Here is a 7,303-nt window from a genome sequence, read left to right as displayed (position 1 = left end):
ACCTGCTTCAGCCAGGGCCAGAGGCCATGGTGTGGTGTAGGTGGCCTAAGCTGGCTTCTCAGGTCCACAGCCAGCAGTACAGTGCCTGGTGTGGTGTACATGGCCTCAGCCAGAAGCACTGGCTGTGGTGTGGTGTAGCTGGCCTCAGCCAGAGCCACAGGCCCTGGTGTGGTGTTCATGGCCTCAGCCAGAGCCAAATGCCCTGGTGTGGTGTCCATAACTTCAGCCAGCAGCACAGGTCTTGGTGTGGTGTCCATGGCCTCAGCCAGTAGCACAGGCCCTGGTGTGATGTAGACGGCCTCAGCCAGAGCCACAGGCCCTGGTGTGGTGTAGGTGGCCTAAGCTGGCTGCACAGGTCCACAGCCAGAAGCACAGGCCCTGGTGTAATGTAGATGACCTATGTTAGCAGAATAGGCCTCGGTGTGGTGCGGATGGACTCACACAGCAGCACAAGACATTGCTGAAAACAGCCAAAAGGTATGTCGTTAATGTGGCATTATTAATGGACCGCTGCTTTGGGTCTTTCAACACCCTCCTTCTCTGGATCAAAACCAGCTCAGTGACATGAAAAGTAAATGCTTACAGCACCTGGTATTCCCATGCAGTCTCCCATTCAAGTACTAACCAAGCCCAACCGTGCTTAGCTTCCGAGATCAGACGAGATCGGGCGTTGCCAAGGCGGTATGGCCGTAAGTTGCTGGCTCCAGCACAAAGCGTCAATTTATGGTATCAAGTAGTGAGGTGCCCAGTACTCAAAGTTATGAACACAAGCCTCCAATTTAACTACACTGTTAACGGTAACTGCATGCTTGCCTAATAACCTAACCAAAGGACTCATTTTAGCGTTTGACCAGCCCCACAACCCTTGGTGTGTTGTAGACGGCCTCAGCCAGATCCACAGGACCTGGTGTGGTGTAGTTGGCCTCAGCCAGCATCAAAGGCCCGGGGGTGGTGTCCATGGCCTCAGCCAGAAGCACTGGCCCTGGTGTGGTGTAGATGGCCTCAGACAGAGCCACATGCCCTGGTGGGGTGTAGTTGGCCTCATCCAGCAGCACAGGTCCTGGTGTGGTGAAGATGGCCTCAGCCAGCAGCACAGGCCCTGGTGTGGTGTCCATGGCCTCAGCCAGAAGCAGTGGCCCTGGTGTGGTGTAGATGGCCTCAGACAGAGCCACAGGCCCTTGTTTGGTGTAGTTGGCCTCAGCCATCACCACAGGCCCTGGTGTGGTGTCCATAGCCTCAGCCAGCAGCACAGGACCTGGTGTGATGAACATTGCCTCATCCAGCAGCACAGTCCTTGGTGTGTTGTAGACGGCCTCATCCAGAGCCACAGGCCCTGGTGTGGTGTACATGGCCTCAGACAAAGCCACAGGCCCTGGTGAGCTGTCCATGGCCTCAGCCAGAGCCACAGGCCTTGGTGTTGTGTAGGTGGCCTAAGCTGGCTGCACAGGTCCACATCCGGAAGCACAGGCCTTGGTGTGTTGTAGATTGCCTCAGCCAGAGTCACAGACCCTGGTGTGGTGTTCATGGCCTACGCCAGAGCTACAGGCCCACAGCAAGCAGCACAGGCCCTGGTGTGGTGTCCATAGCTCAGCCAGCAGCACAGGTCCTGTTGTGGTGTCCATGGCCTCAGCCAGAAGCACTGGCCCTGGTGTGGTGTAGATGGCCTCAGCCAGCAGCACAGGCCCTGGTGTGGTGTAGTTGGCCTCAGCCAGAAGCGCAGGCCCTGGTGTGGTGTAGCTGACGTCAGCCAGAGCCACTGGCCCTGGGGTGGTGTCCATAGCCTCATCCAGCAGCACAGCCCTTGGTGTGATGTAGATGGCCTCAGCCAGAGCCACAGGTCCTGCTGTGGTGTAGTTGGCCTCAGCCAGCATCAAAGGCCCGGGGGTGGTGTACATGGCCTCAGCCAGTAGCCACAGGCACTGGTGTGGTGTCCATAGCCTCAGCCAGCAGCACAGGCCTTGGTGTGGTGTCCATGGCCTCAGCCAGTAGCACAGGCCCTGGTGTGGTGTAGGTTGCCTAAGCTGGCTGCACAGGTCCACAGCGAGCAGCACAAGCCCTGGTGTGGTGTACATTGTCTCAGCTAGAGGCACAGGCCCTGGTGTGGTGTAGATGGTCTCAGCCAGAGACACAGGCCCTTGTGTGGTGTACTTGGCCTCAACCAGCAGCACAGGCCCTGGTGTGGTGTAGTTGGCCTCAGCCAGAAGCACAGGCACTGGTGTGTGCTGCTGCACAGGCCCTGGTGTGGTGTAGGTGGCCTAAGCCGGCTGCACACGTCCTGTGTGGTGTAGTTTGCCTCAGCCAGTAGCACAGGCCCTGATGTGGTGTCCATGGCCTCAGCGAGAAGCACAGGCCCTGGTGTGATGTAGACGGCCTCAGCCAGAGCCTCAGGCCCTGGTATGGTGTAGGTGGCCTAAACTGGCTGCACAGGTCCACAGCCAGCAGCACAGGCCCTGGTGTGTTGTAGACGGCCTCAGCCAGAGCCACAGGCCCTGGTGTGGTGTACATGGCCTCAGACAAAGCCACAGGCCCTGGTGAGGTGTCCATGGCCTCAGCAAGAAGCACAGGCCCTGGTGTGGTGTCCATGGCCTCAGCCAGAAGCAGTGGCCCTGGTGTGGTGTAGTTGGCCTCAGCCAGAAGCGCAGGCCCTGGTGTGGTGTAGCTGACGTCAGCCAGAGCCACAGGCCCTGGTGTGGTGTCCATAGCCTCATCCAGCAGCACTCCCTTGGTGTGTTGTAGATGGCCTCTTCCAGTTCCACAGGCCCAGTTGTGGTGTAGGTTGCCTCAGCCAGCAGCGCAAGACCTGTGTGGTGTACATGGCCTCAACCAGAGCCACAGGCCCTGTGTGGTGTACATGGCCTCAGCCAGAGCGACAGGCCCTGGTGTGGTGTAGTTGGCCTCAGCCAGCAGCACAGGCCCTGGTGTGGTGTCCATACCCTCAGTCAGCAGCACTGGCCCTGGTTGGGTGTCCATGGGCTCAGACAGATCCACAGGCCCTGGTGTGGTGTAGTTGGCCTCAACCAGCAGCACAGGCCCTGGTGTGGTGTAGACGGCCTCAGACAGAGCCACAGGCCCTGGTGTGGTGTAGGTGGCCTAAGCCGGCTGCACAGGTCCTGTGTGGTGTAGTTTGCCTCAGCCAGTAACACAGGCCCTGATGTGGTGTCCATGGCCTCAGCAAGAAGCACAGGCCCATGTGTGATGTAGCCGGCCTCAGCCAGAGCCTCAGGCCCTGGTATGGTGTAGGTGGCCTAAACTGGCTGCACAGGTCCACAGCCAGCAGTACAGGGCCTGGTGTGGTTTCCATGGCCTCAGTCAGAAGCACTGGCCATGGTGTGGTGTAGTTGGCCTCAGCCAGAGCCAAATGCCCTGGTGTGGTGTCCATAGCTTCAGCCAGCAGCACAGGTCTTGGTGTGGTGTCCATGGCCTCAGCCAGTAGCACAGGCCCTATTGTGATGTAGACAGCCTCAGCCAGAGCCACAGGCCCTGGTGTGGTGTAGGTGGCCTAAGCAGGCTGCACAGGTCCACAGCCAGAAGCACAGGCCCTGGTGTGGTGTCCATAGCCTCAGCCAGCAGCACAGGTCCTGATGTTGCGTCCATGGCCTCAGCCAGAAGCACTTGCCCTTGTTGGATTTAGATGGCCTCAGACAGATCCACAGGCCCTGGTGTGGTGTAGTTGGCCTCAGCCAGCAGCAAAGGCCCTGGTGTGGTGTCTATAGCCTCAGCCAGCAGCACAGGTCCTGTGTGGTGTAGGTGGCCTCAGCCAGAAGCACAGGACCTGGTGTGATGAACATTGCCTCATCCAGCAGCACAGTCCTTGGTGTGTTGTAGACGGCCTCAGCCAGAGCCAAAGGCCCTGGTGTGGTGTACATGGCCTCAGACAAAGCCACAGGCCCTGGTGAGGTGTCCATGGCCTCAGCAAGAAGCACAGGCCCTGGTGTGATGCAGACGGCATCAGCCAGAGCCTCTGGCCCTGGTTTGGTGTAGATAGCCTAAACCAGCTGCAAAGGTCCACAGCCAGAAGTACAGGCCCTGGTGTGGTGTAGTTGGCCTCAGCCAGAAGCACAGGCCCTGGTGTGGTGTAGCTGACGTCAGCCAGAGCCACAGGCCCTGGTGAGGTGTCCATGGCCTCAGCAAGAAGCACAGGCCCTGGTGTGTTGCAGACGGCATCAAGCAGAGCCTCTGGCCCTGGTTTGGTGTAGATATCCTAAACCGGCTGCAAAGGTCCACAGCCAGAAGCACCGTCCCTGGTGTGGTGTAGTTGGCCTCAGCCAGAAGCACAGGCCCTGGTGTGGTGTAGCTGACGTCAGCCAGAGCCACAGGCCCTGGGGTGGTGTCCATAGCCTCATCCAGCAGCACAGCCCTTGGTGTGTTGTAGACGGCCTCTTCCAGGGCCACAGGCCCAGTTGTGGTGTAGGTTGCCTCAGCCAGCAGCGCAAGACCTGTGTGGTGTACAAGCCTCAACCAGAGCCACAGGCCCTGTGTGGTGTACATGGCCTCAGCCAGAGCGGCAGGCCCTGGTGTGGTGTAGATGGCCTCAGCCAGCAGCACAGGCCCTGGTGTGGTGTCCATAGCCTCAGTCAGCAGCACAGGTCCTGGTGTGGTGTCCATGGCCTCAGCCAGAAGCACTGGCCCTGGTTGGGTGTAAATGGCCTCAGACAGATCCACAGGCCCTGGTGTGGTGTAGTTGGCCTCAACCAGCAGCACAGGCCCTGGTGTGTGCTGCTGCACAGGCCCTGGTATGGTGTAGGTGGCCTAAACTGGCTGCACAGGTCCACAGCCAGAAGCACATGCCATGTTGTGGTGTAGTTGGCCTCAGCCATAAGCACAAGCCCTGATGTGATGTAGACGGCCTCAGCCAGAACCACAGGCCCTGGTGTGGTGTAGGTGGCCTAAGCCGGCTGCACAGGTCCTGTGTGATGTAGTTTGCCTCAGCCAGAACCACAGGCCCTGGTGTGGTGTAGGTGGCCTAAGCTGGCTGCACAGGTCCAAAGCCAGCAGTACAGTGCCTGGTGTGGTGTCCATGGCCTCAGCCAGAAGCACTGGCCCTGGTGTGGTGTAGATGGCCTCAGACAGAGCCACATGCCCTGGTGGGGTGTAGTTGGCCTCAGCCAGCAGCACAGGTCCTGGTGTGGTGAAGTTGGCCTCAGCCAGAAGCACAGGCCCTGGTGTGGTGTAGCTGACGTCAGCCAGAGCCACAGGCCCTGGTGTGGTGTCCATAGCCTCATCCAGCAGCACAGCCCTTGGTGTGTTGTAGATGGCCGATTCCAGCACCACAGGCCCAGTTGTGGTGTAGTTGCCTCAGCCGCAGCGCAGTACTTGTGTGGTGTACATGGCCTCAACCAGAGCCACAGGCCCTGTGTGGTGTACATGGCCTCAGCCAGAGCCAAAGGCCCTGGTGTGGTGTAGGTGGCCTAAGCCGGCTGCACAGGTCCTGTGTGATGTAGTTTGCCTCAGCCAGTAGCACAGGCCCAGGGGTGATGAACATGGCCTCACCCAGCAGCACAGCCCTTGGTGTGTTGTAGACGGCCTCATCGAGAGCCACAGGCTCAGTGTGCTGTACATTGCCTCAGCCAGCAGCACAGGCCTTGGTGTGGTGTCCATGGCCTCAGCCAGTAGCACAAGCCCTGGTGTGATGTAGACGGGCTCAGCCAGAGCCACAGGCCATGGTGTGGTGTAGGTGGCCTAGCTTGCTGCACAGGTCCACAGCCAGCAGCACAGGCCCTGGTGTGGTGTACATGTCCTCATCTAGAGTCACAGGCCATGGTGTGGTGTAGATGGTCTCAGCCAGAGCCACAGGCCCTTGGGTGGTGTAGTTGGCCTCAGCCAGAGCCACAGGCACTGGTGTGGTGTCCATAGCCTCAGCCAGCAGCACAGGCCTTGGTGTGGTGTCCATGGCCTCAGCCAGTAGCAAAGGCCCTGGTGTGGTGTAGGTAGCCTAAGCTGGCTGCACAGGTCCACAGCCAGCAGCACAAGCCCTGGTGTGGTGTACATGGCCTCAGTTAGAGGCACAGGCCCTGGTGTGGTGTAGATGGTCTCAGCCAGAGACACAGGCCCATGTGTGGTGTAGCTGGCCTCAGCCAGCAGCACAGGCCCTGGTGTGGTGTCCATATACTCAGCCACCAGCACAGGTCCTGTGTGGTGTAGATGGCCTCAGCCAGAGCCACAGGCCCTGGTGTGGTGTAGTTGGCCTCAGCCAGCAGCACAGGCCCTGGTGTGGTGTCCATGGCCTCAGCCAGAAGGACTAGCCCTGGTTGGAAGTAGATGGCCTCAGACAGATCCACAGCCCCTTTTGTGGTGTAGTATGCCTCAACCAGCAGCACAGGCCCTGGTGTGGTGTTGGTGGCCAAAGCCGGCTGCACTGGTCCTGTGTGGTGTAGTTTGCCTCAGCCAGTAGCAAAAGCCCTGGTGTGGTGTCTATGGCCTCAGCAAGAAGCACTGGCCCTGGTGTGATGTAGACGGCCTCAGCCAGAGCCTCAGGCCCTGGTTTGGTGTAGGTGGCCTAAGCTGGCTGCACAGTTCCACAGCCAGAAGCACAGGCCCTGGTGTGGTTTAATTGGCCTCAGCCAGAAGCACAGGCCCTGGTGTGGTGTAGTTGGCCTCAGCCAGAAGCACAGGCCCTGGTGTGGTGTACATAGCCTCAGCCAGCAGCACAGGTCCTGTGTGGTGTAGGTGGCTTCAGCCAGAAGCACAGGACCTGGTGTGATGAACATTGCCTCATCCAGCAGCACAGTCCTTGGTGTGTTGTAGACGGCCTCAGCCAGAGCCACAGGCCCTGGTGTGGTGTACATTGCCTCAGACAAAGCCACAGGCCCTGGTGAGGTGTCCATGGCCTCAGCCAGTAGCACAGGTCCTGGTGTGATGTAGACGGCCTCAGCCAGAGCCTCAAGCCCTGGTTCGGTTTAGGTGCCCTAAACCGGCTGCACAGGTCCACAGCCAAAAGCACAGTCCCTGGTTTGGTGTAGTTGGCGTCAGCCAGAAGCACAGGCCCTGGTGTGGTGTAGCTGACGTCAGCCACAGCCACAGGCCCTGGTGTGGTGTCCATAGCCTCATCCAGCAGCACAGGTCCTACTGTGGTGTAGGTGGCCTCAGCCAGCAGCAGAGGCCCGGGGGTGATGAACATGGCCTCATCCAGCAGCACAGCCCTTGGTGTGTTGTAGACGGCCTCTTCCAGAGCCACAGGACCATGGTGTGGTGTAGGTTGCCTCAGACAGCAGCACAGGCCCTGGGGTGATGAACATGGCCTCATCCAGAGCCAAAGGCCCTGGGCTGGTGTCCATAGCCTTAGCCAGCAGCACAGGCCCTGGTG

General features: G+C 59.5%; 1 non-coding gene across 1 annotated transcript; it reads right to left on the bottom strand.

Moving 5' to 3' along the window:
* Positions 1-576: 576 nt before the first annotated feature.
* On the bottom strand, positions 577-695 carry LOC134629987 (5S ribosomal RNA). Its single transcript, XR_010094119.1, has one exon. It is a non-coding gene; the product is annotated as a 5S ribosomal RNA (ribosomal RNA).
* Positions 696-7,303: the final 6,608 nt, after the last annotated feature.

The sequence above is a fragment of the Pelmatolapia mariae genome, linkage group LG6 (genome assembly GCF_036321145.2).
Source record: "Pelmatolapia mariae isolate MD_Pm_ZW linkage group LG6, Pm_UMD_F_2, whole genome shotgun sequence".
NCBI lineage: Eukaryota > Metazoa > Chordata > Actinopteri > Cichliformes > Cichlidae > Pelmatolapia > Pelmatolapia mariae.
Note: the sequence above shows the minus strand (reverse complement) of the source record. Positions and strands in the feature narration are given on the sequence as shown.